The sequence below is a fragment of the Neofelis nebulosa genome, chromosome 4 (genome assembly GCF_028018385.1).
Source record: "Neofelis nebulosa isolate mNeoNeb1 chromosome 4, mNeoNeb1.pri, whole genome shotgun sequence".
Classification (NCBI taxonomy): domain Eukaryota; kingdom Metazoa; phylum Chordata; class Mammalia; order Carnivora; family Felidae; genus Neofelis; species Neofelis nebulosa.
In genome coordinates, this window is record NC_080785.1 from 10,312,302 (window position 1) to 10,338,737 (window position 26,436).

Sequence of the window (26,436 nt, forward strand, 5' to 3'; positions counted from 1 at the left end):
GACAGAGAATGAATGGGGGGGGGTGGTGGCAGAGAGAGGGAGACACAGAATCCAAAGCAGGCTCCATGCTCTGAGCTGTCAGGACAGAGCCTGACGCACGGCTCGAACTCGTAGACCCCGAAATCATGACCTGAGCCGAAGTCCAACGCTCAGCTGACTGAGCCAGTCCCTGGAATGAGATGTTTTTAGGGTTTGTGCAGTATAGTTAAATGAAATTCTTGTTTAACTTAGAAACATATTTTCTAAATGTCTTTGTACATGGATAATTTTAAACAAAAACATATAATTCATGACAGAATTTATAAGAAATAGCAGAGGGAGGGAGGGAGGGAGGGAGGGAGGGAGAGAGAGAGAGAGAGAGAGAGAGAGAGAGAGAGAGAGAGAGAGAGAAAGAGAGAAAGAGAGAAAGAGAGAAAGAGAGAAAGAGAGAAAGAGAGAAAGAGAGAAAGAAAGAAAGAAAAGAAAGAAAGAAAGAAAGAAAGAAAGAAAGAAAGAAAGAAAGAAAGAAAGAAAGAAAGAAAGAATGAATCACAAGAAGGTTCCATGCTGTCAGCACAGAGCCTGATGTGGGGCTCAGTCCCGGCAAACTGTGATATGGTAACTTGAGTCAAAATCAAAAGTGAGACACAATGGAGCCACCGGGTGCCCCCAAAACAAATGATTTTAGAACAATGTTAGAAAGATAGCTTACTACCTTACTGCTGATACTAAGTGAAGTCCTTTCCACCAAACTTGTTTTAAAAAATGTATTAGAATTATCCAGAATATGGCAAGTTGTTGCATGGAAGAAAGGGTAGGTTTCTTAAGCAGTAGAAATTATACACAGAGGTTATACATTATGCCTCATAAAAATGATTTTCCTTCCTTTAGAGAGGGGGAGAGAAATAGAAAAATTAAGTGCAAAAAAACAAGCAAACATACATTAGATCTATGAGTACATTTATTTCCCAGTTCTAGGCATGACTTCAGCTCCGTGAGGACAACTAAGTTTTGACATGAGGTGAAGCACATGTGTCTTATTTTGAGTCCCTCTGGAATATAGTATTAAAAAGACTTTAGTGATGGTGGTTTTATTTAGGAGTAAATCCCAGAAAGATGTGCAGAGTAGAGAAAGCAGGAGAAGGTGACAGGAAAGTATGAAAAATCAATAAAGGGTCATTGAGGAGTGGGTATAATGCTGTGGGCAGTAGAGGCTTAATGTTACTGGGGTCCTCTAAGAAACCATGTGGAATAAGTTTCAAAATCGTCTTTCTGGGTACCCCTCCCATGAACGGGGTGGAAAGCTGATAACACCGGCCGCTGCTGTCCTCACAAGAAGGAAAAGCTGGATAAACTACAAGAGCATACATTTTCATAAATTTTCTTCAGGTTATTGAAGAGAAGAGTTTGCAGGGCAAGCAAATAGCCTGAACTCTTTGGAAAAACCAGCTCCTCCAAAGAGAAATGGAATACAAACCCTGGGTCACCTTGGCATAACATGAGCAAAATGGACACCAAGCACCACATGAGTGGATAAAAATATTTGAGCTACAATACTTAAAAATGTGCTGAACATTGAGCGTGCGCTAGGGGGAGTGTCTATGGCCCCTCTGAGCTTCAGACACAAAGGGAGTTAGGATGCATTTACAGACTTTCTTCAGAGACCTCTACTGGCTACGAAGATGATTAGGGGTGAGGCACATACTGAATAAAGCCTCCATGAGTGGTACAGAACTGAAGGATAAAAGTTGCTGCCATCGAAGGAAGAAAAAATGGTCCACAAGGACAATTTTTTTGTTCTGCAGAACAAGCATCTTAAGCTACTGGAGAAGGGCGGCAATCTTTGTGAGCACCTGTGAGGATCCTGTGTGGCTAGTGGAGAGGAACTAAAGACAAAACAAAAAGGAAAAAAAATCTTTACAACAGGCCAATGGTGGGAAAATTGAGAGATTTCCTACTTCTGAAGAAAAGACAAGAAATCCTCTTCCACAAAATAGCTGCCAAAAAAGGTAGAGTTTGGCCTCCATAGGAGTAAGAGTAGTATCACTACGAAAGACACATCTCTGAGACCCCAACCTAGACTCCCCTGGCACCTGACTCCACTGGCATGGCAGCAAACACTGAGTAATAAGCAGCCACAGACTGCCATTGGGAGAGGGACACATACATAGAGCTTCCCTCTTAGGCACCAGTCACCAGGAAGTTTGAAACTTAAACATGGAACAGCAGCATTGAAGAAAACCCCTACAGCAACCAAGCCAACATCCTAACCACAGGTAATGCAAGAAACAAATGGAAGTGGATGCGTAGAAGTTACCCAGATTAACAACACATATCAAAATCAGCCCAACTCTGGAAGAGGTTGATTCAACTAACTCTAGCTAAAACTAAAAATCTAGCACAGGAACAGGTATGTCCATTTTCAGAGGTAAATGCTATATAACTCAGTGTTCCTGTTTTCGCATGATGACCATGATTTGATAAAAAAATTTGAGGCAAACACAAAATCACAATGTCAAGAGACAGAACAATAAACATATACTCAACTGAAGAACCAGATGTTGATACTATCAGATAAGGGTGTTAAAATAACAATGCTTACCATGTAAAGGCATCGAGTGCACAGGATGGACATCCTTTACCAATAAGAGGAGCAAGATGGAAAGCAGAGGAAAGAGTCAATGGAAACAGTAACAACAATAACAGGTAGAAAGACAAAAAAGGTTTTGGCAGGCTTGTCAGTAGATATAAGACATCCTAGGATTGACACAAAATGAGAAAAGAACTAACAGTAGCAACAGTCAACCCCAGAACATCCAAAAGCTGTTGGACAATATCAAACGTCCTTACATGTCTGCGATTGGACTCCTACTTGAACTTGGAGGGTATTACACTAAGTGAAATAAGCCAGACAAATATGTGGAATTTAAAATCGTTGAACTTCTGGAAGCACCGAGAGGAATGGGGCTGCCAGGACTTTGGGTGATGAAGAAAATGGGGAGATGTTTATTTAATGGGAGAAAGTTTCAGTTATGAAAGATGAATAGGTCTGGAAGTCTGACATACAGCATGCTGACTCCAGTTAATGATACTGTATTGTATACTTGAAATTTGCTAAAAGGGTAGATCTGAAGTACTCTCACCATAAAAAAAAGTTATGTGAGGTGATACAAATACTAGGTAGCTTTATTGGGGGGATCATTTTATAGTGTCTACATATACTCAAACATCAAGTGTACATATTAAGTATACACAATTTCTATTTGTCATTTATACCTCAATAAAGCTGAAAACATTTTGAAGTTAGAAGAAAAAAATTATATAGAGAAGAATAGGGATTAGAATTACAATGGTTTTTTCTTTTCAGAAGCCATGGAAGCCAAAAGACAATGGAATTACATCTTAAAATTCCTGGGGAAAAAATAGTTCAACCCAGAATTCCATACCCCAAAAATAGCAACTCTCAGGAATGAAGGCAAAATGAAGTCCTTGTTGAAGAATTCTTGTGGAGACGTGTCTGAGAACATCCCAAAAAATCACAGATGCATTTGTCTTTTGATAGTCTAAGACTGAAAAGATCAAGCAAATTTATTTTATTCTGAATACTGGGTACCACAGTGAGAGAGAAGCACAACAAATAAAGCAAGGGGGGAAAATTAAATGAAGCTTTTAAATTTGAACTGAAATTGGAGTTATTGGTATGAACTCGCGGTGTTGAGTATTGATGAAGAGATAGGTGAGTATAGATGTCTTGTATGTACAAATGTGTATTTCCTAGCTCTGTTTGCTGAGAAGGTTAGAAGCAGTTGTATTCAACAACACTGAGCACATCCAGTCACCAAATACTTGTTTCTAAACACTATTGTTTTAGATAAAATTCACCAGGGCTCTTCAGTGAAATACCTTTCATTAGAAATGCCACTGGTTTTAAAAATTGTATTTGTTTTTTGTCCACAGTTGCTTGAAGGATATATGTTTTGATAATTCAATTATTTCTTTATAAATGGACAGATAACAGACATAAACAGAAAGCATTTACAAAGAAGAAATCAATATTAAGTAATAGGTGTCCAATAATTTATTTTGTAAATATATATATGATTAAGCTAGATGTAGCATTTTACAATGTATATGATACATTATATTTTTGTCACAAAATTCTCAGCATATTTTCTTCAAGCAATTTTAAATTACCATACATTATAAAACTCATCTTGTAAAAACAATGACATTAGATGAAATGGATCATTTGAAAATAATATGATATGAACCCTCCAGAGAGTGTGTGTGTGTGTGTGTGTGTGTGTGTGTGTGTGTGTGTATACAATATATATCATATATATGGTTACAAAATTGTGTAGACTGTTCAATTCCAACATGAAACGCAAAACGCGCACAACATGCATCTCTTCAGAGCCACCAAATCGACTAAAACCTTACTCTTTTGAAAATTGATTACCATCCTCCATTTGCACAAGATTATATTGACATGGCTGACTACCATTGATTATCATTGATGGAGTCACCAGAATGCTACCCTTTCAAAAACTGACTAGATTCAAAGGTTTGATTTTGTGTTTAAGTTTAGACCTACGTCTAACAATAATTTTTAATCTAAAAATGTTCACACCTAACATTCATGAATAATGAGAATTTAAAAAATATCTTTCTATTCTCACTTGGTTTTGCATAACAAATATATTTTCTAGTAAAACATTTTAACATACTTTTTAGGTCATATCACTTTGAGCAAGATCACTCACTTATTTCCAACAAAAATGGAGTCAGTGATTCAGGTCTCAGACTTCAAAACAAAAAGTCTTTATTTTACCTGAATTTACATGAATTTCATGAACACATGCTTAGTAAAGATCAGTCATAATGTGATTGTGCCAGAACATGAATTGACCTGACATTCAAAGAATGTATATTCCTGCTTACGCTACCTTGCACTTAGTGGGTTCCTTGAGTTGCATGGATTCTCAGACTCTTGAATATTAAAAAGGGATTCTTCTACTTTCTACATATTGTTACTGTGAAAGAATATTACATGATTTTGCCAAAATCAGCTGGGAGTTAGGGTATTAAAGTACGAAACAGGATGAAAGAGGAAATTTGGATACACAGACAGGTTCACATCTGTGATGTGGGTGGGGTTTCAGAATATACATGAGGAGTCATGAAGTGGTCTGTGTAGTAGGAGGGATGGGTATTAATGGATAATGTACTATCTATGACTAAAACCACAGGTCTTCTCACAACTGAAGAGTTTGCGATGGATATCTTTCCTAAACCTCTTTTTCTGACAGTGTTCTCAGTAGTGTTGCTAAAGAGCTGTCCTTTCGTGCAATGTAACCCTAGCCTTAGTTGACTGATATATAGAAGAAGAAGCATAAGATTGACCCCTGGGTTCTAGTAGTTCCTAAGGGGCTTTCATCATTGACTTTCCTGTAGCTGTCCTGATGTATTTCACTAAGATTACAATGATTTCTCCCTTTTTCTTGGGTTTCTTTCCACCTGGATCAGTTAGCTTTTGCTGCTTACCAAGCACCACAAAACTTAATTGTCTTAAAACATTTTATTATTGCTTAAGAGTCTGTGAGTCAACTAGGCAAGTCTGCTGATGTAACGGTAGGTAGGTGCATGATGTTGGCTGCACTGCCTTGCACATCTTTGTAGTCAGGTACCATACGAGCTAATGCTCAGTTGGACTAGGAAGACTGCAGGTGGGTGCCTTTTCTGTGCACCATATGGTTTATCTACCTTCAGAAAGCTAGTCCAGTCTTGTTCAAATGGCAGCCAGGTAGGTCTCCAGGAGAAGGAAAGGAAGAGAGCAGGACCTTCTGCAGTCTAGGCTTGGAACTTCTACACTATGCCATCTGCCACCATTCTCTTGGCAAAGGAAGTCACAGAGCCAACCCAAATTCAAGGGGTGGAGAAATAAATTCCGTTTCTTGATGCAAAGAACTGCTAAGTCATACTGTAAAGGAGAAGACTGGTGGAGTGCTATGGTCATTTTTGCAATTTGCCACACTGTCAACTGCAATCTGACTAGTCTGAACTGATAGAAAATCCACATTTTCTGGAGAATTTTGTCTTACAGCAGAAGAATGTTGAGACTCCTGCATGCCTGAGTAGGTGGAGCATCCAAATCTTGATTTCGGCTGAGGTCATGATCCTCATGGTCATGGGATCAACCCCGTGTCAGGCTCTGTATTTGAGTGTCAAGCCTGCTTGGGATCCTCCCTCCCTCCTTCCCCTCCTCCCCCCCCCCTTTCCCTCTCTCTCTTTGCCCATCTGCTCCACTCATGCTGTTTCCAAAACTAAAACAAAAACAGAAGAGTCTTTCATTAGGGGTCAGGCTTACTTAAGAATACTTTTTATACAACAGTGACAATTTACTAATCCCCTGCTTAATTAAATTATTAAATGATGATATACACCTTTGTAGAACTGTTATATCTAGTAGTAACTACAGGAAACTTTTGGCTAAGATCGTTTAATTAAAGTAATATAATTCTTAAATTTGAAATGATGGTATTGCTGGTTAATTGAAGTTTACCAAATTGTTCTGAACTGTGAGAAAGGCAATTTTTGTCCCTCTGTTGTTATCGATATTGAGAGAGCAATATTAAACTTTTTAACAGGTTGTTTAAACCATAATATGCGAGGAAACAAGAACGTTTAAACTTGAGGGTATTAAATCCAGGAAGCACAGATGGACTGAGTAGATGAGGGAATTAAAGAATTATTACATGATTAGTCAACGGGGGAAGATAACAATGAAGATATCTTCTCCATTATAATGCTTTATCATCATAAAGAAAAGATAAAACCCCAAATGTAATAGATTTGAATCCTGTTTTGATCCATTGAAGTACTGATTCCCATTTTGATGATGGTGATGTAGGTAAGAGTTCAAAGGAAGGTTGAATTTTTTTAATCCTAAAATGACCTTCTATAGTCTTTGTTTGTAACAATGTTAAAATATTACTCTTTGCTATAAAGGATGACTGCAAAATCATACCGATCATCAACAGGAAACACTAATAAGTCCTTACAGGGGACACTTCTTCTTGATGGTTGGGCCAATCTAGAGCCTTTCTGAAATGCATTGTAATCAAGACCTAAGTATTTCTGGGACTTAGACCATCTCCCTCCTCACTGTCAAGATTTCTGAAGGTTAGTGTATCTCCTGCCTTTTTTTCATATTCTCCTGAGACTCCACGTAAGTTTTATTTTTTTTTTTTTTTTTTTCAACGTTTTTTATTTATTTTGGGGACAGAGAGAGACAGAGCATGAACGGGGGAGGGGCAGAGAGAGAGGGAGACACAGAATCGGAAACAGGCTCCAGGCTCTGAGCCATCAGCCCAGAGCCCGACGCGGGGCTCGAACTCACGGACCGTGAGATCGTGACCTGGCTGAAGTCGGACGCTTAACCGACTGCGCCACCCAGGCGCCCCCACGTAAGTTTTAATTGACAGGTAGCTGCAAACTAATTTTTTCCTCTTAGCTTCTGGCTGTTGATTTTCAGGATAAGTCGTGAATATTAGTAGCACATCTATGTAATGGAATCTATTTAGCAACATCTCTTCCCAGTGAGTATAAAATATAATTTTAAGCAGGTCTTCATGAAAAATGTTACAGATCAGAAAGAAATTGAATAGCTTGGACACATGGCTGTGACCATATATGAGTTTTTTTAATTTTTATTTTTGAGAGAGAGAGAGAGCATAAGCAAGGGAGGGGCAGAGAGAGACTTTGGGACAGAGGATTTGAAGCAGGCTCTACACTGACAGTAGCAATCCTGATGTGGGGCTAGAACTCACAAACTGCAAGATCATGAGCTGAGACCAAATCCAAGGCTCAACCCCCTGAACCACCCAGGTGCCTCATGGTTATGACCATATTAAAGAAAAACCTCAAGGGACACCAGGTCTAATCCAGCTTATTTCCCACCTATAACAGGAAGGGGAAACAGTTCAGCCCATTAGGAAAAACAATTAGGTAAAATGATGCTTATTTTTAAAAATAGTAAGATACAAAACTTGTCTGAATTACCTCATTTCAATGGAATGTAGAATTAGGAAAATGATTATTACTGATGAGAATGTCCTATCGTTTCATGACTTAGACTACTAACTCTAACAGCAGACATCATTAATTTAGTTTGAGCCAATTTTTACATATTCAAAATACAACTAGTGTATTACAAAGTGTAGTTAGCATAGAAACATGAATATTGTGATGATTACCCATGAGTTTATATAGTTATTTGCTTAGCACCTGGTACTACATCTTACATTTAGTATGTGCTGAGTTAAAAATGTAGTGCCTTTCAGGGCACCTAGGGTGCTCCGTTGGTTAAGCATCCAACTCTTGATTTCAGTTCAGCTCATGATGAGATGGGACCCCACCCCCCACCCCCCACCGCCCCATAAGGCTCTTTGCTGACAGCTGAGAGAGCAGAGTCTGCTTGTGATTCTCTCCTCTCTCTACCCCTCCTTTACTCGTGCTTTCTCTCAAAATAAATAAACATTTAAAAAAGACATAGTGCCTTTCTTTGAATATTGATAGCAAGATTAAGATCCTCAAGAAACTAAATATCTTGGATGCATAGCTATGTTATAAAAAAGCTTCACAAAACACCTGGTATAATCCAGCTCATCCTCTGACCTACAGGAGGAAGAGGAAGTACTTGGATAAATACTGATCCTAAGTTACTTACCTCTGAGTTTTTCTTGATAAGATCGAACAATTATTTCCTGGTTAATCAGTCCTATAAATTCTAGTTCTGATTGAATAATGTGCAAGGTGAGTTTACTATTCAAATAGAATTTAATAGTTCTTAGGAAAAAAACTTACCCCAAATTTTATGGTTTTCTTGTTTGTTTTTTGGCTATGAAGGAAAGACACATTTTAATAGCTGTACGACCAAGCACATATAATTTCAAAGAGTTAAAAAAAAAAGAAAAAGAAAAAACTAGGGGAAAATGTGTTTTCCCCCATTGAATGTGGAACAGAGGCTGAATAATAAAATAATTATCTATTGTTATACTAAAAAAGAAAATAAGACGTTAAATTATTCATAGTAAATTCATTTTTGAATATTCAAACAAAAAAGCCTTACTTTTAAAGATAAGCACAAGCTATACAGCTTTGTTGACATGCATTAATAGTATCTGATGAGTTCAGGATTGATGACCCTTTAAGGAATTTTCAAAGAATGGGAATGGATGTTCTATAGTCAACTAACTGCTTTTACACTTTTAAGAAAAAGCCAGAGAGTAAAATTACAAATACTTCAATCCTTACTCTAAAGCCGATTAAAACCATTGTCCATTCATTGTGGAAAATGGAGAAATTAGAGTAAATATAACCCCATTTATAGCAAGGTCCTTAAAAGATATTTTTATAGAACCACTAAGCTTTCTCTCCCATAATGGTCTCCCCCATCCCTGGCTTTATTGGGATATACTTGATAAAAACTGTATATGTCTATTTTATTTTTTAATGTTTATTTTGAGAGAGCACATACATGAGTGGGGGAGGGGCAGAGAAAGAGAATCCCAAGCAGGCTCTGTACTGTTAGCACAGAGCCCAATACAGGGCTCAATCCCACAACCCTGGGATCATGACCCAAGCTGAAATTAAGGGCCCGAACCTCAACCGACTAAGCCACCTACGTGCCCCAGACAACTGCATATATTTAATGTTTACAGTTTGATGAGTTTGGACATATGCATATACTGGAGGGAATCATTACCACAATCAAAGTGATAGACCTATCCATCACAACTAAAAGTTTCTTTATAGCCCTTTGATTTTGTTTGCTTGTTAACGCTTAACATAGGACTTATTCTCTTAATAATTTTTTAAAATGTTTCTTTGAGAGAGAGACAGAGACAGCACAAGTAGGAGAGGGGCAGAGACAGGGAGAGAGAGAAAATCCCAAGCAGGAGCACTGTGTCAGCTCAGAACCGAGACTCAAGCTCATGAACAACGAGATGGTGACCTGAGCCAAAATCAAGAGACACTCAACCCATTGAGCCACCCAGGTGCCCGTCTCTTAACAGTTTTTTTTTTAAGTACAAATGGAGTATTGTTAACTATAGATATTATTTTATACAACAGATATTTAGGACTTGTTCAGGATATATTTCCACAGGAATTGAAATCAGGATCACAAAGAGATAGAAAGTCGATTGCCAGGGGCTGGAGGAAGCTGGAAATGGGGAGTTACTGTTCAACTGATGTAAATTTTCAGTTATGCAAGATGACTAAGCTCTAATGTTCTCTTGAATTCACTCTATTCAAGCTTTGATTCTGATCACTAAACTGAAATTATTTTTGTCAGAGTTGCTAAATCCAATGTTCAACTCTTGGCCCTCATCTTAATTGGTCTGTCAGCACATGTAATATAGTTGATTAGTCGCTCCTGCTTGAAACTCTTGCTAATTTTGGTTCTAGGTGAATACATTTTATTGGCGTTTCATAAATCTCACTGAATCTGACTTCTTAATATCTTTTTCTGGTACTTCTTCCTCTTTTCAAACACTAAGCCTAGTAGCATTGCATCCAATCTAAACTAAATCTCTTAAGAGAGATACTCATGGCTTTAACACCATGTGTATGCTGAAAAAATCCCAATTCTCTTATTGAAATATAATTAACATACAGTATTATAAAATTTTCAGTTGTACAATGTAGTTATTGGGTAATTCTATATTACTCAGTGCCCATCAAGAGAAGTATAGTTACCATCTATCACCAAACAACATTTTTACAATATCATTGACTATATTACCTATGCTGTACTTTTCATCCCTGTGACTTACTTGATAACTAGAAATTGGTACATTTTAATCCACTTTATATATTTTTCCTGTCCGCCTCACAAAACTTCCCTTTGGTGACCCCCGGTTCTCTGTATTTAAGTGTCTGGTTTTCTGTTTGTTTCTTTGTTCATTTGTTTTTTAGATTCCACATATAAGTGAAATCATAGGGTATTTGTCTTTCTCTGTTTGACTTATTCCACTTAGCATTATAACTCTCTAGATCCATCTATTTGGTTGCAAATGGCAAGAATTCATTCTTTTTTATGGCTGAGTAATATTCCAGTGTGTGTGTGTGTGTGTGTATCTCCCATCTTCTTTGTCCATTCATCTATCAATGGACACGGGTTACTTCCATATATTGGCTATTATAAATAATGCTGTGATAAACATAGAGGTGCGTATATCTTTTCAAATTAGTGTTTTCATTTTCTTTGGGTAAATACCTAGTAGCGGAATTACTAGATCACAAAATATTTCTATATTTAACTTTGAGAGTAACCTCCATAGTTTGGCACAGTGGTTTCACCAATTTACATTTTCACGTTATGTAACGTATGTGCACAAGCATTCCTGTTTCTCCATTTCCTTGCTGACACTTGTTACTTCTTGTCTTTCTCATTCTTATGCAACTCAACTCCCCCCCCCAATCAAATAATCCATTTAAAAAAGGAAAAGCCATAAATAGGCATTCCCCCCCCCCCAAAAAAAAAGATATGCAGATAGCCAGCAGACACATGAAAAGATACTCCATATCACTAACTATCAGGTAAATGCAAATCAAAACCACAATGAGATATTATTTTATACCTGTCAGGATAAAAAAATCCCATTTTATATCTTAATATATTTTTCATTAAGCTTCAGTCTTGTATAACTCTCAACCTACATGATATGTATATTTTTTTTCCTTTATGGGAGTCTAGACAAGAGTTGATGCTCCCTGGATCATGTTACTAGAGGTATAGGGGGAGTCTGGTCACATTCTGGATATATTTTGAGGATAAAGCCCAGAGAATTTGCTGAAGGTTAAGATGATGTGGAGAGAGAGAACTAAATGAGCAAAAACGTGCTTTATATATTTCTTACCTGAACAGTGAAAAGAGTCTCATTTATGTAAAATTTTAACGGAGGTGAATATATGGATGTCAGTTTTAAATTCATCAGACAATATGAATTGGTGCTTGTGTAAGATTGCATTTATTATACTTAAAGGGAATACCATGCATTAAATCACACAAAGATATTTGCTGAGGGCTTACCTAGAGATAGAACAATGAACAAAAACAAACACAACTTGCTGTCGTGACACTTGGATTTTAATGGGGGGAAGGAGGCAGTAAACCAGAGATAAACAAGGAAATGAGATAAACATAGATTAATAATGATAGATCTAATCTAAAAGGTTTAAGATATTTAAGATCCATGAATAATATGAAATGAGGTGATTACCTTGGTAGGATGAGAAGGAGAATTACTTTAGATAAGGAGGAGAGCCTTTCTTCAGAGTTGACAGGCCAGGATCTGGGGACAGCACATTCCAGGAAGGTTCTGAGGCTCATTGTCTAAATAGGTGCCAGTCAGGATATACCCTGGAGACCACAGGTTGGGAATTTTGTTCTCAGTGAAGCGGGAAGCCACTAGAGGGTTTCATGCAGGAGAGGTATGACTGTATTTTGTTTTTACTAATGATGATGTTACATGGGTGTGGATTTAAGAGGGTCAAGAATGGCAGCAAGGGGAAAATTTGGGGACAGTGTGACAGTTGTAGATATGACAGTGACTTGGGTTAGTTCTGTGACCAAAGTTCAATGTCTACAAATGTTAATATGTGGTATTATAAGAGTTATCAATGTATATTTCTGGAGCTTTAAAGAGTTTTGAGAAATATTTCTTTGGCTTTATGTTAATTTATTTCTTCAGTAAATATTTGTTGAACATCTACTTTGTACTGGCAACATAGTCATTTTCTGTCGCTTTGAAAAGATTTAGGAATACTACAACTGGCAATTTTTTGATCATAAAAAGAACATTTTTTGTTGGTTGGTTGGTTGGTTGGTTTTAACTAGGCTTAGAAGAACAGGTATTACCTAATCAATCCTTCCCGCTGATAACTGGTAAGAGCCAGACACATGGCTTTCTTCTTCCCCTGACATACACTAAATTATTTTTATCTCACTATTTTAAGAATATGTACAATTGCACCTTCTTATAACAGTAGCAAATATTTCATTTCCATAACTGTTTTATAGGTAGTTTTTGCTATTGTTTTGGAGATATAAAGCATATAGGCTCTTATCCCAGCTCCAGGAACCAATTAAAGTTATTATGAGTTCTTCAAGAGTGGGTTTTAGAGTATACTTATATAAAGAAGTAAGCAATATTTGTTTCTCCAATCCATTGTTACTTATTGCAAAGCCATGGACAGAACGTTATAGAGCAAGAGGAAAGGCACAGAGGAAAAATTTGAAGAACCAGGGTAACTGCCTTTTACTTGCTAGGATTTGATAAGTTACACAATGTTTCTATTACACTGCAGTTTTGGTTTGCAATCTAATACAAAATAGACAATTTTACCAAAATATAAACTCCATTTGATAACTTTTGTTTGTAATGGAAATGGAAATAATATCATGCCTTGTTGATAGAGTTTTGCATTGTATTAAGGCTTCACCTTCTTTCATTTTCTCCATACCATTATGTCCAACAAAGAAGTCATCAATTATCCTCACCACTTTTACTGTAACTTCCATTAACTTAATTCAAGCTCCCATCTTCTCTCACTGAGATATTGTCATCCAGGCCTTCTAACATGGCATCCAGGCCATCTTCTGTACCACTTCTAGAAAATATTTTATTGAAGGCAACAGAAGGTATAGAATGGTTCCCCAAAGATGTACATGTCCTACTCCCCAGAACCTATAAACATATTGCATGGCAAGAGGAAGATTGAGGGCAGAATCAAGTTTGCTAATCAGCTCACCTCGATATGGGGAGGTTATCCTGGATTATCCAGGCAAGCCCAGAGTGATCATAGGATGCTTATAAGTGGAAAAGGGAGGGAGGATGGAGTGTCAGACTGATGTATTGTAAGAAAGACTCTTCTAGACCGTGGTGGTTTTGAATAAGAAATGGTACTCGACACCGTGCTGACAGTGCAGAGGTAGCAGTTTTGATGAGCCAAGGGATATGGCCAGCTTCTAGAAGGTGGAAAGGCAAGGAAGCCTAGAGTATTTCCCTAGAGTCTCCCAAAGAAAAGCAGATCTGCAGGTACCTTGATTTTAGCCTTGACACCCATTTTGGATTTCTGACTTCCGGAAGTGTATGTTTATAAAGGTTGTTTCAAGCTACCATGATAGCTTGGCAATTTGTTACAGCAGCCACAGGAAATTAGATGTCACACCCTAATTTGCAATCTTCTAATGATTCCTCGTTACACTTGAGATAAAGTCAGTAGTGTGCTAGCAAATGTTGAGCAACTAGATCCCTGGGATAAAAAGCCCTGGTTTGTAGTGTTTGCCTATTTCAGTGTTATAATTACTCAAACTCTGATCTTCACGCCACCAACCTGACCTAAATGAAGGCCATGACTGTACAAATCCCGTCCCCAACGAGGTGGCTTTCAGATAGCCCTTAATCTACCTTCTAAGTCTCCAATTGCAGTTCATACATCTTTCCCTGGTTTCTTTCATCTTCTTTGCATGTACTGGCCTTTTCCCTGGGAGACTTCCTTTCTTCTGCCCGTTAGAACTGCACTAATTATTTACAGATCAACAAAGGCGAAGCCTCCCCTACCCATTTCACCTCCGACCTCATTAAATTCCCAGGCAGCATAAAGACCACAGCTGCCTTTTTTGTTTTTCTGATGTCAAAAGTACCTCGAAGCTTCTTTTACTACAGAACGTATCCCAAATTGTGGCAATTTTGTATTTTAGCTTTCTTTCCCTAGTTTGAGACTCCTGGAAGTACAGATATTTCCAGGTTTTTAAATTTAATATGCTGGCATAGATGTAGGCTCCTAAGAAATACGTGGAGATGTTGGGTGGATAAAAAGGCGTAAATGATCTGGAGGGACTAAGTCACGGGAATCAAAGGCACAGCATAAGGAATACAGTCATTAGTGTTGTAATAGTGACGCCTGAGGACAGATGGTGGCTACCCTTGTGGGGAGCATAGAATAATGTCTAAATGTGTTGAATCACTATGTTGTACACCTGAAATTAATGTAACAGGTAACGTGTGTCAACTACACTCAAAAAAAATACAAAAATAAAGGTAATGTACATTAAGCTCACACTCTATACAAAAGAGGAGCAAAAAAAGATTAGTTCCATTTGAGACAGAAGTAAAGATGGTGAGGGAAGTAAGACAGATTGAGTATGAGTGGAATAATTTTGGTAAATGAGAAGAGGCTGAGCCCAGAGTTTCTTGACATTCTCGCTGGTGCTGGACACTGTGCTGGCGACACAGTGGTGGCAATGTCTGCCCTACGCAATCTAAGAGAGCAAATATAAACCCGCTCGCTGAATGAGAAACTCGCAGGTTAGATTTCTAGAGAAGAAAACCCGCTCGCTGAATGAGAAACTCGCAGGTTAGATTTCTAGAGAAGAAAAAAATAAATTTGGGGGTCTTTGCAACTGCCAAATGAAAAAAAAAAATAGATACGGGCGACTCGGTGGCTCAGTCAGCTAAGTGTTCAACTTTGGCTCAGGTCTTGATCTCACGTTGGCAAGTTAGAGCCCCGTATCAGGCTCGGTGCCTCGGATCCTCTGTCCCCGTCGCTCTCTGCTCCTCCCTCGGTTGCTTTCTCTCTCTCCCTCTCAAAAAGAAATACACATTAAAAAAAATTTTAAAAATTAAAAATAGATAAAAAGAATAAGAGTTAAAAATTTGAAATTTGAGCAAATAAAGAAAGCCAGTTTAACAATGTTGATATCATAATATGAAATCTAAGGTGAAGAATACGAATAAAGTAAAAGAATAACAGGAAATGTTCGAAGAATCTGCAAAAACAACAAAATCAGGCATGAACTTATAAGCAATTCAATGAACAAGACAGGATCAACCCATAGAAGGGCACCTGGGTGGCTCATTCAGTTAAGTATCTGACTTCGGCTCAGGTCATGATCTCACGGTGTGTGAGTTCAAACTCCACATCAGGCTCTGCTCTGACAGTGTGGAGCCTGCTTGGGATTCTCTCTCTCTGTCTCTACTCCTCTCCCACTCATGCTGTCTCCCTCTCTCCCATTCAAAATAAATAAACTTAAAAAAAAAGAATCAACCCATACAAAGGGAAAGTGTTGATTTTATTAGAACACATCAGCAGGTTCACAACTAATTTGGAAAAGTTGAGTTTATCTGTTTGACAATCTTATGGATCAAAAATAAAAAGAAAAGGAGGGAGGAAAGAAACAAAGAGACAAAGTAAATTGTTCTGGTTCCAATAATGTGTGTGATAGTGACATGAATGGGTCCTTCCACTGAGAACAAGCTGATATCCTAAATAAAACATTTGAAAAATAGTAACCTTTAGAACAACTTTGAGAACCTAGTGAAAATATAAGGTATTATTCTTAAGTGTACAATTTACTGAACTTGTACATGTGCATTGTATCCAAGTACATAATAATACTTAGATTGATTATTCATTATTTTATAATATTTGTATACTGCTAATTTTTAGTGTTAATCATCATATGCTTAAGGGTTCACAGATGTCCTTATTATTCAGTTAGAATCTAGAACTTCACAAGAAATGACGTTATAAAATAATTATCTATTGTGAAACTTAAGTATCCACAAAATCTATTTTATTATCTCTCAAACCTTTTCACTACCCAGATTTCTGGTGTAGAGATCAATTTTGTTGTTTTGCTAACATGTAGAACGGATAGTCCATAGAGATTCAAGGAAGGGAGGAAACTTGTTGGCCGAGGTCTTTTTCAGTGGCCTCTTCCTAACTGATAATACGCATCAGACTTGAAAGACCCATCAACATGGTAAAGACAAATTCTAGATAGTGACTATGAGGTCTCCCACGGTTCATTATTATTTTTTATTAATTCTTTTGGAATACTTATGATAAAGATACTGGACTCTGGTATGTTTGGAGATAGAATTGTTCAAAAATGATTTTTTGGCCCATCTCTGAATCTGTCATTATTAGCTCAAAAATTGCTTGAAGCTTACCAGGTAGTCTCTTAAGAATTGTATCAATAGTTAATCATTTGAGCCTTGTACTACCTTCCAATAATGGCGTCCTCAATTAATAAATGAAAAACTTAGGCACAGATAGGCAAGGTAAGTAGGTAATTCTCCCTGAGCCACTCTGAGTGGCACAGCTAAAATGTGAATCTACATAGTCTGTGTCTACGGTGGGTTCATTTACAGTTTATGCTGATTGATCAGTTCCTTTTACAAACAGAACAGGGTTGTTAGTTAATTGCATGACAGAAAAAAGAACGTAATTTAGCCAGGACATTTTCTTGGTCAGTGTACTTTTTGTTGAAAGTATCATATATCTACATTTACCAGAGAATAAGGAGAGAAATGTGCCACAAGGGTATAACAAAATTTATCTGGTCCCAGAGTACAATTTCCAGTGAAGTTGCATGAGTCACTAATCTCACCCTTTTCCTTTCTTTCCAGGATAATCTGGCTTCTCACATCTGCTTCTCTTGGTTTCTGCTTCGTTTAATTCTTTCTGTAAAACACTTCTCTCTAGTGACTTCAATTGTGATTGCTTAATCAGTCTCACCTCCAAGTCTATTTGGTGTAATTATGAAAGTTTCAGGTTTTTGTTAGACTTTTCATAACCCTACTGCTACTAGAGTTATTGGAATGTACCAAAAAAATAAATGCTAGATTCTTTGTAGCCTTCATGGTCAAGTTGGCTCTATAACCACTACTTCCATCCCTGACAGGCATGGCTTTTGTGTAGTTCTTTTTTTAGAGGGTAGGAGGAGAGTGTGAGTGGGGGAGAAGGGCAAAGGAAAGAGAGAGAGTCTTAAGCAGGCTGCACACTCAGCATAGAGCCCAATGCGAGTCTTGATCCCACCACCCTGGGATCATGACTGAGCCCACATCAAGAGTTGGACACATAACACCTGAGTCACCCAGGCGCCCCATGTATAGTTCTTACTTACAAATGTCCAGTGATGAAAATTTGCTTGAGATTCACAAAGCAGAAGTGAGACAGTAATCACTGGGAGGTCCTGAAGCTTAGAGAATTCATCAGTTTGTCGATTTCATTGTTGGCTTCACAAACTCGTATGTGGCAAATGCAGGAGCTTCTGGGACTTATCCCCCAGCTTCCAGTCTGCCTTTGCTGTGAACACTGAAGATTTCCCCACAAACTACCTTTTCAACCTGCATCCCTATGCTCTAGTCCAAGACCTACACTTGGGTATATCTGACTTTGAGCAACCACTATCCACATCTTCAGAGGTACCTTTCTTAAACTTCATCTATTTTTTAATGTTTATTTTTTATAGGTGGAGGAAGGGCGGAGAGAAAGGGGGACAGGCAGGATCCTAAGTGGGTTCTTTACTGACAGCAGAGAGCCCGATGTGGGGCTCAGACTCATGAACCATGAGGTCTATACCTGAGTGGAAGTCGGACACTTAACCGACTTGCCCCTTGAACTTCTCTCCAGTTTTTCTAACACTCGTGTAGGATCATAGTTTCTTTTAAACTCTTTCTATTAAGAATACATAAGCTTCTTTTTCCAAATAATCTCTTTTGATATACCCTTGTAATATCTCAAGATATTTTTGTGTTTTTTGTTTGTCTTCTATATATGATACTTACCTGAATTCTAGGCCAATAAATCAGTTTAAAAGTTACTATTCTTAGTACAGTGGCAATATATTTAAGCTGTGTTTTCTCCTCACTTTATCTGTAATGCAAATTTAATGACTTGAAATACCTACATTACCACGTATGCATATAACCGTACCTCTGCTTGAATGAGCTTTTTTTCTTAATGTTTATTTTTGAGAGAGAGAGAGAGAGAGAGAGAGAGAGAGAGAAAATATGAAGCAGGCTCCATGCTCTGAACTCCAGCACAGAACCCTATGTGGGACTTGAACTCATGAATCGCTAGATCATGTCTTGAGCCAAAGTTGGATATTTAACTGACTGAGCCATCCAGGCGCCCCTTGAATGAGTTTTTGGATAGCTCAGTTATAGAAAGTAGAGAATACTCATCCCTATGAGAACACTAATGCTAGTGTCCCTTGAAACTAATGCACATAGAGTAGACTCACATTATTAAGAAAGAATTTAAATGTTTCCATACATAGATTAAAAATTTCCCTTCATGGTTGGAAACGAGAAAAAGAGGAGGGCACAGAAATTTAGAATTCTACCTGTTAAGGGTAACTCCATTCATTTAAACAGTCAGAGTCTGCAGACCTAATAGAACTATATTAGGGAGCCAATATAGTCTGCTATGCTTATCTTTTCCCTCCTAGATTTTTTTTCCTGTAATAAACCTTTCAACTCTCATGCAAATGCTATCTCTATAAAGGAAAAAGATAAGCCAGAAAGGGAAGTCAAGCTTACCTCCTAATGATGATAATGGTGTGAACAAAAGGAGAGTGACAGGAGAAGTCTGGAGCCCAATATGAACCATCCTGGCTTCCTTTTCTCGTCGTTTTCGTAAAGAATCACATACAGAGGAAACAAATGGGAGGAAAAAGTAAAGTCACTCAGATAAACAAATCAAAGAAAATGGAATTTACAATGAAAGCGATTTTCTTAGTGTATCACTATCTCCTGGATTTAACCAGACAATTATCTGACCTTAGGAAAGAAATTATAATGTAATGTAATGTAATGTAATGTAATGTAATGTAATGTAATGTAATATATACAATTTTATATTCAGTATGATGTAGTCAAAAATTTCAAAATTTCAAATAGATATTGGACAATTTAAGTTGTATAAGGGCTAGAGAATAAAAGGCAAAAAGACTGGGATGTTATAATACTGGACTTTTTTTCATAATTTCAAAAGGGTCACAATGTCTCTGAAGCTGCTTCTAAACCAACTGAGGGTGTTAATATTTAGATATGAAAATACCAAGAGAAAACTTTTGCCACTCCATGGGAAGCCGGCAGCCCTGGTGTCATTCAAGCACGCATATACGTGTACAAAGTCGTCTTTGAACATTTTCTATTCCTTTATGATCATGAATGTGTAATGCAGGCATAACATCTCTTGAGGCTTAGACACAAGACACTGGTAGGTAAAAATATAATATGTTACATAAACTCTATAATGTGAAACTTGAGACAAGGGAACACTCCCCCCTATTATTTTAAATAATCTGATAGGTTTTAAATGTTACATAGTAGAGATTGAGAGCCATATCATGGTAATAATAATGTGAAATGTAAACCTTTCAAATATCATGATAGAAAATGATATCATGAAGTTTAAACATTAGTTCCTGTCTAAGGAAATAATATTCAAATAGCACTATGATTATTTTACTCATAAAACTAGACATCATCACAGGTGCAGGTAAAAGTTACAAGCTATTTTATAGCTAGCACTCTTTTCTGAGTAAAAGGAAGAGTTTATTGAATGGAATAAAATTCAACTTAATTTTAACATAAAATGGGATTTATCTTGTAAATGTAAAATTGCCGAGTATTTTATTATAGGTATACTGATATCATATATTGTAATTTTAAAAATTATGACATTGTTTTTTTCAATTTGTAAATTCAAATTACCAGGTACATATTTAAATATGTGTGTGGAGGAAAAACAGGTAGACGTAAAACTTCAGAGCCCTAAAGATAATAAATGCTAATCCCTGAATTTTGCAATGAAATCAAGCCAATTTGTACCTGCTTCATATTCCAAGACTGTGTCTTCTATCTCAGAATACCTCTGTTTCCAAGCAAGAGTCCCTCTTCCTCGTTTGACTATATTTAAATGCATTTAACAGATATTAAGTACTTACTATATGCCAGGTATTGTTCCAGAACCAGGAAATAGACAAATAAAAGAATCGTAGACTTTAAAAAATTGAATTGCACAAAAATTGGCTGCACACTTTTTAAAAAAATTTTTTTTTCAACATTTATTTATTTTTGGGACAGAGAGAGACAGAGCATGAATGGGGGAGGGGCAGAGAGAGAGGGAGACACAGAATCGGAAACAGGCTCCAGGCTCTGAGCCATCAGCCCAGAGCCTGACGCGGGGCTCGAACTCACGGACTGAGAGATCGTGACCTGGCTGAAGTCGGACGCCCAACCGACTGCGCCACCCAGGCGCCCCATGCACACTTTTAATAAAACACAGGATAACTCGCCACAATTTTTTATGTATGTGTCAAGATCTGTTCTTCTTAAGATTCAATTTTTTATTTTTTTTATTTTTTTTTAATTTTTTTTTAATTAAAAAAAAAATTTTTTTTTAACATTTATTTATCTTTGAGACAGAGAGAGACAGAGCATGAACGGGGGAGGGTCAGAGAGAGGGACACACAGAATCTGAAACAGGCTCCAGGCTCTGAGCCGTCAGCACAGAGCCCGACGCAGGGCTTGAACTCACTGATGGCGAGATCATGACCTGAGCCGAAGTCGGCCTCCCAACCGACTGAGCCACCCAGGCGCCCCAAGATTCAATTTTTTAAAAGTGTGCGGCCAGTGACTATGAAGTTTTCAGCGAGCTCTGAATGAGGGCCGGAGCAGGTGGGGGGTGTTAAACTCAAGCTGAGTGCTGAGAAGGGAATAGGTATCTGCTAAGCAATACATAGCAATACTGTGAATGAGCAGAAGAGTTCGAGCTCAGGACGTGAGTAGACCAGGAGAGAACCAGAGAATGAAGTAAGGTAAATGGAGAGACAGAGAGGTGGAATCACAGATGGCTTTTATTTTTTTTTTAAGCAGTGGTGAATACCTGGTGCTTCAACTTTATTCCTTATCTTACAAAACTCAGTCCTACTCCCCACTTCCAATTGCAGCCCACTCACAAGTATAGGTGATAGGGAAAAGCATTCTACATTATTCCCTTGAAAAGCTCCGTCTTTACGCAGTCATTTCCATGCCTGTATCTAACTCGGCCAACAGATACATACTCATCGCTCAGTTAAATGATTAGAAACTTGATGGTAGATTTGGACAGTCCTATTTTTCTGTCCTCTGCCTAGCTTTTACTGCCTTACGTGGCTTCCCTGTACTCTTATAAAACTATTTTTATTAGTTTTTTTAAAAAATTTTATTTTAGAGGAAGTGAGTACAAGTTGGGGAGAAGGCAGAGGGAGAGAATCTTAAGCAGGCTGCACGGGTGGACACAGGACTAGATCTCATGACCCTGGGATCAGGACCTGAGCTGAAACCAAGCGTCAGTCTCTCAACCCATTGAGCCACCCAGGCACCCTGCCCTGTACTCTTTCTCGATACGTGAAAACTGCTCTGGCTTCAGTCACTTCATGATAACACGTAGCCCACTGTCAACATGCTGTCCAGGTTTTATGAGCTCTTCTGTTCTTTAACCACTCTATACTTGTGCTTTCAGAAGGAAACCAGTCTTCTTACAGATGTCTCAAATATTGCAAGGTCTTTTTTTAAAACTTAAACTGTCAAGATTTTCTTTTCTTTGTCTCAAGTTTTTATTGAAATTCTTCTTAGTTAACATACAGCGTAGTATTGGTTTCAGGAGTAGAAGCGGGTGATTCATCGCTTACACCTAACACCCCCATCACCCATTTAGCCCATCCCTTGATGACCTCTGCTCCGGCAAGCCTCAGTTTTATTCTCTATGGTTAATAGTCTCGTATGGTTTGCCTCCCTCTCTTTAGTTTTTTCTCCCTTCCCATGTGTTCATCTGTTTTGTTTCTAAGATACCACATGAATAAAGTCATATGGTATTTGTCTTTCTAGGACTTATTTTGCTTAGCATAATATACCCTAGCTCCATCCATGTCAAGCCAAATGGCAAGGTTTCGCTGTTTTTTATGGCTGAGTAGTAGTCCATTATATGTACATATATAATGTATATGTATATATAAAATATGTGTGTATACACACACGCACCCCACATCCTTATCCATTCATCAGCACACCAGTGAGAATGGCTAAATTTAACAACACAGAGAACAACAGATGTTGGAGAGGTTGTGTAGAAACGGGAACCCTCCTATACTGTTGGTGGGAATGCCAACTGGTGCAGCCACTCTGGAAAACAGTATGGAGGTTCCTCAAAAAGTTAAAAATAGAACTACCCTATGATCCAGAAATTGCACTCCTAGGTGTTTATCCAAAGGATACAGAAATATTGATTCAAAGGGGCTCATGCACTCCTATGTTTATAGCAGCATTATCAACAACAGCCAGATCATGGACAGATTTTCCTTAAAAATCTTTCAGTTATAAATTCGGAGTGATTTGTCACCTTCATTTATCACATTATTTCAAAGCAGAAGAAATTACATGGTCATAATCAAAGGTATGCTGTTAGTTTCTAAATGGTAAAGACAAAAAAAATTAAAAGCAAATCTTTAAAATAATGAGTCATCAGTGATGTGTTTAAGTAAAAACAGCTTAATCTAATCTTTTGCTTCTGTTCCTTATAGCGTATACAGCTAAGAAAAATAAAATGACAGTGTTCTTGTCTTGTAGGACATGTTATTACAGATAGCTGAGGAAGCTTACATATCTAATGCGAACACATTGCTGATGTCAGTAAAACAGTTTAAAGTGACCTGGAATACAGGCAGGTCTTTCGATTTTAGTAGTAGTGAGTTTTTTGTGAAGTTTTCCCAAGACACCAGCAATTCTTCTATGAGGAGGGCTTAGTAATATTTTCATATGCATTACTCTCTACGTGATAATCTTGATGAAATAGATTGAAAGAAAGGTACTTTCTCTTTCCAAGTTCAAGTCTTGTTTTCTAATAATTGCTACTTAATATATCTGTTGGTTGTTTATCCTTAACAGATATTGATAGTGTTATTATCCCCAGGTGTGCAGGTGTTATTATGCAGGGGTGGCTTTCCAACTTTATACGATTCTCAGAGATTACACCTATTCCTCCAGTAAGTAGGAACGGGCTTATTTAATATATAAATGCTTTGTAGAGATGAGATATGGGAAAGGGAGAAATTAAAGGTGACATGAGATTTTGTGTCTGAGTAAATGGAAATAGGAAATCTTCATTGGCAGAGAGATTTTCTGTATACATATTCTATCAATTAGAGAGAGAAAAAGTGTTGATGTCTCTAACTATAATTATGGACAGATATATTTCTCCTTTTAGTTGTAGCAAATGTTGCTTTGTATATTTTAAAGCTCTGTGATTCATGCATACGTGTTCAGAGTGTTTAAGTTTCTTGGAGAGCTGACCCCTTAAAGCTGCATAATATCCCTTTTTAGTTCTGGTAAGTTCCTTGTTCTAAAGTCTATTGTGTCTGAATTAAGATAGCGGTTTTAGTTCTTTTGTTAAAAAAAATTGTGTGGTCATGTTAGATCGTTTCTATCAGTTTTCTTTTAACCTATTCATGCCTTTATTTTTAAAATGAGTTGCAGACCGCCTAACGTTGGGTATTCCTCTTTCCTCTTTCATCTCACTCGACCAGCTCTGCATTTTCATTGGGCCTAATAGATTGTTTAACATCATTATTGATAAGGTTGGATAAAAATACCAGTTGGATAGCTGTCTCCTGTTTTTTTCTATCTGTTCTTTGTTTCTTTTTCCTTGTCTGCCATGTTTGGTTAATAAGACTCTTAAAAATTCAATTTTATGTAGACTATTGATTTATTTTTAGCTTTAAATATTTTAAAGGTTTATTAATAAATAAGACTAGGGATTATGGTCTATATCTTTATAGACAATAAGAATCTACAAATAATGTTATACTACTTCCTATGCAGTGGTAAGGGCCTTACATTAGTAAATTCCCAATGCCTATCTCCATCCTACATACATTTTTTGTTATGTGTTTTATTTTCCTTTGTGCTACAAGTACACAGTACATCTTCTGTTTTAAATAGTTTCCTTTTAGGACAGTTAACGTGAACAGAATATGTTTTATTTTTATTTACCTCATTTCCATATTTTTGTGTGAATCCTAGTTTCTGTCAAGTGTTTGTTAATACATCTGCCCGAGAGTCTCCCTCAACGTTTCTTTCAGGGCAAATCTATTGGCAATTAATTCTCCGTTTTTGTCTATCTGAAAATCATCATGTCTCCTTCAATTTTGGAGGATATTTCCCTGAGTTGCTAATGAACACTCTGGAGCAGGAGTGCGGAGAAGGCACACGAGCAACTGTCAGTTTTCTGTTATTACGCGAAGGTTCTGATTAGCAAACAGTAATCATGTTGTATTGAGCATTGCTAATCCAAGGATTAGTAAATATCGTCTCAGTTAGCAAATTAAAATGGTTGAGTTAATGAGAATTAGGCAGCTACTTTTAATGACTTGAACTTAGGTGTAAGTAAGCCCATAGAAACATAAAACCTCATCCCTTATGTCAATGATCTTGGAGCAATGGTAGGAGGGAGGGGTAAGAGAAATGTTGGACAAGAATTGATTCCTGGTCTGGGGAGACTGCTGTGGTATCATAGCCTGCCTGCTTTTTATAACATATTTATCGAGCTATGACTGAACTCCTTGGCTTCTGCCTCTGTCCAAACAACCAACGACGGGAACCTAATAGTGATTAAGCCATGGTCCAAAAGGTGCCACTATCCACGGCCAGTCACAGTCATTAGAAAATTAAACACTCATCCTGGTTTTAAGGAGGGGAATCTGGAGGGACACCACTCTTTATTCTACTAATTCATCTAAAAATAAGCATTTGTTGTTGTCGTTGAGAGGAAAATACTGATTCATGATTTTCCATGTGTGAAGGGTAAGAAAACTTGGAGTAAGGTCTGTTACCTGGTCTTAAATCACTCTCGCCAATTCAGGGGACAAATGGGAAAAATAAGTTTTATTCCTCAATGAGCAAAGAGAGCTAGGTCGTATTGTAAGTTCTTCCACATGTTTTTAGTGAATTTCCTGTATCTGTGATTACTAGTTTGCTCGCCAAGTAATTTACTCCACGATTTTATTTCATTTTATTATGTTTTTAATGTTTGCTTATTTTTGAGAGAGAGAGAGAGAGAGGGGGGAGGGGCAGAAAGAGGGGGGGGGACAGAATTTCTGAAGCACACGCTGCCCTGACAGCAGAGAGCCCGATGCAGGGGTCAAACTCACCAACTGCGAGACCATGACCTGAGCTGAAGTCAGACGCTTACCCACCTGAGCCACCCCGGTGCTCCTTCCTCCATGATTTTTAAAAAGTCAGATCACTGCAAAGTAGCAGTTTCCAAAGTTACTGGAACAGCAGTAACAGCCGACGGGAAGAACAGCGGCTTGCACGGATACAGAAAAGGCAATTCAGTAGCTACGTTTGTAAAAGAAAGAGAAGACAAACAAAATGGCACCAGTGTGTGTGTGCTTGTGTGTGATTTTAGAGGATTTCAAAGAAAATTAAAAGGCCCACTTCCCCCTGACTTTCTACTGCCTTAAAGTCTCTCATACACAAAGTACTGGGGGCACCTACCTGTGCCGCACGTCCTTATGTTACCATGTTGCTACAGTCTCTCTCTCTCTCTCTC

The 26,436-nt window shown here is 37.7% G+C and overlaps 1 long non-coding RNA gene across 1 annotated transcript; it reads right to left on the reverse strand.

Moving 5' to 3' along the window:
• Positions 1-26,436, reverse strand: LOC131508802 (uncharacterized). Its single transcript, XR_009260157.1, has 3 exons — positions 26,382-26,436; positions 19,380-19,458; positions 1-169 (listed from the first exon to the last, which is right to left on the reverse strand). It is a non-coding gene; the product is annotated as an uncharacterized LOC131508802 (long non-coding RNA).